This window comes from Euphorbia lathyris, chromosome 3, assembly GCF_963576675.1.
Source record: "Euphorbia lathyris chromosome 3, ddEupLath1.1, whole genome shotgun sequence".
Lineage (NCBI taxonomy): Eukaryota > Viridiplantae > Streptophyta > Magnoliopsida > Malpighiales > Euphorbiaceae > Euphorbia > Euphorbia lathyris.
Window position 1 is genome coordinate 14,084,102 of NC_088912.1, and position 2,687 is coordinate 14,086,788.

At 41.0% G+C, this 2,687-nt stretch overlaps 1 pseudogene; it reads right to left on the reverse strand.

The window, feature by feature from the left end:
• Positions 1–1,742: 1,742 nt before the first annotated feature.
• On the reverse strand, positions 1,743–2,480 carry LOC136222222 (histone H3.3-like; annotated as a pseudogene).
• Between the last annotated feature and the right edge of the window lie 207 nt (positions 2,481–2,687).

The following is a 2,687-nucleotide window of genomic DNA, read 5'->3' on the forward strand; positions in this document are numbered from 1 at the left end:
TCATGTGAGAAAATAGGGAGATGCCCCTCTAGGAGTTTCTGCCTAGATTTTAGAAATTTCATAGATAATGGTGGCCTTGTTGAGGTTAACACCACGGGGAATCAGTTTACATGGACTAATGGTCGTCAAGGCGCTGATCATGTTGAATGTCGTCTTGACAGGGCATTAGTTAATGAGAATTTTGTGGATTCTTGGGATCGCATCACAGGTTCTGCCCTTGCCCGGCACAGATCTGATCACTATCCCCTGATTATCAGTTGCACCTCGGGAGTCACCAGCAGGGCTCGATTCAGGTTCCTCACCATGTGATTAACTCATAATTCAATCCGAAAGGTAATTTCTGAGCATTGGTCCCATTCGCATTTATCCTTGTCGCTCGCCCAGCTTCTTACACACAAATTGAAATCGTTGCGCCAAATTTTAAGGGGCTGGAACCGAAATGTCTTTGGGAGGGTGTTTGACAAGATTGCTGAAGCTAAAACTAGACTTGCTAATATACAACTTGACATTTCTGACCTGGGAATGAATCCAGATAGAAATTGTCGACATAATCTGGCGCAAGAGGAACTAGACTTGTAACTTCACAGACAGGAACTCCTTTTTAAGGATCAAAGCCGTGTTAAATGGCTGAAGGCGGGGGACCGTAATTCCTCTTTCTTCCACTGTTGCGCAAAACTGAGGAAGATCCAATCAACTCTCGATGCTCTTACAATTGAGGGGGTGCGTACCACTAGCAAGAATACAATGGCACACTATGTTGTTGATTATTATTCAGCTCTATTCACCGGTAAAAACAATCCTGTCGATTTGAGTCTAATTGGTGAAGTGATCCCCAACCTTGTCACAGAAACGAACAATGACTCCCTCACTAAGCGCCCTTCTGCTATAGAAATTAAAGCTGCCATTTTTAGCCTAAATGGTGACAGCACGCTGGGTCCAGATGGCTTTGGCGGCCTTTTCTACCACGAGTTCTGGGATATCATTGGCCAGGATGTCTGCAGCATGGTTACTAGTTTCTTCAACTCAGGCTACGTCCTCCCTGGTATGAACTCCAATCTAATGGCTCTTATTCCAAAGTTGAACGAAGCAACTGTTATTTCTCAATTCCGACCTATTGTGATGGGTAATTTCAGCTGCAAAATTATTTCTAAGATTCTGGCTGACAGGTTGTCTCTTATTGATGCGAAAATAGTGTCTGTAAATCAATTCAGATTTGTTCAGGGTAGGAACATTCACTAATGGATAGCTGCTGCGTCTGAGGGGTTCAATATGCTTGCGAAAAAATGTTATGGGGGAACATGGCCCTTAAGATTGACATTAAAAAGGCATTTGATACACTGGATTGGAATTTTCTACTAGCAGTAATGGAAGCTTTTGGTTTCTCTTTAGCTTTTCGGGATTGGATTCTGAATCTTCTATCGTCAGCTAAAATCTCAGTTCTCCTAGGAGGTAATCTAAAACGTTATTTTGGCTGTTCTTGCGGTGTCCGGCAGGGCGATCCGCTATCTCCAATCTTATTTGGAATTGCAGAAGATTTTTTTACTAGGTGGATTTCCAAATTAGAAAGAGAAGGTAGGTTCACTCCTATGAATTATGGTCATAGCATGAACTTTCCTTCACACCTCCTGTATGCAGATGATATGCTAACTTTTATACAACACAAACACAAATTCTAAAAAACCTAAAACCAATCGCCTAAATTATCTCTGCTGCTTAACCAAAACACCAAACACAAAGAAAACCTAGAGACGTTCACTACGGATCCGCCTAGCAAGTTGGACGTCCTTAGGCATTATCGTTACCCGCTTCGCATGAATAGCGCAAAGATTAGTATCCTCAAACACACCAACCAAGTAAGCCTCTGCAGCCTCGTGAAGGCAAGCACTGCATGGCACTGGAACCTCAAATCATTCTGCCATAAATCAACAAAAATATTCATCACCAACAGGTTTCCTTTCCCTCAATTTATTAAAAATTCATAACAAAAATTGGATTATTGACTTTGTAATGTTGAGCAATTTCACGAACAAGCCTCTGAAATGGCATTTTACGGATCAAAAGATCAGTGCTCTTTTGATACTTTCTGATTTCTCTGGTAAATTCATCAAACAAATAGATTCCATGAGATCGGTATTAATTACAACAAAAGAATAGAATTGAAGTTACAGGGATAGCATACCGGAGAGCCACAGTTCCAGGATGGTATCGATATGGTCTCTTGAGTCGTCCTCTAATAGTAGTTGGAGGAGCCGATAACCTAGCAACCTGTATGAAATTGATAAATAGAGAAGTATACATGTATTGAAACATAAATCCTAAACTCACCCAAAAAAAAGGCAATTAAACAGATCTCTAAACAAAGCATTTCCATTCCTAACTCCAATTAAGCATCTATCTAACACATACCTTTGCTGCGAGTTGCTTCCTGGGAGCCTCTTTCTACCGGTGCATTTACGAGCAGTTTGCTTAGTACGAGCCATTTCACTTTCAAAATAAGAAGAGAACGAATAGAGACTGCGATTTCTGAAGTTGCGATATCAAACAAAGTAAGGAATTACAAAAATGGAAAAGTAAAATGAGGGGCTTTATATAGGGAGAGAGACGATAGAGGAACGTTGTAGGTCGGTTGAAAGTGGAGCACTAAAATCCCAGATAACTGAAAATGTAACTTCTCCATCCTTGTCATG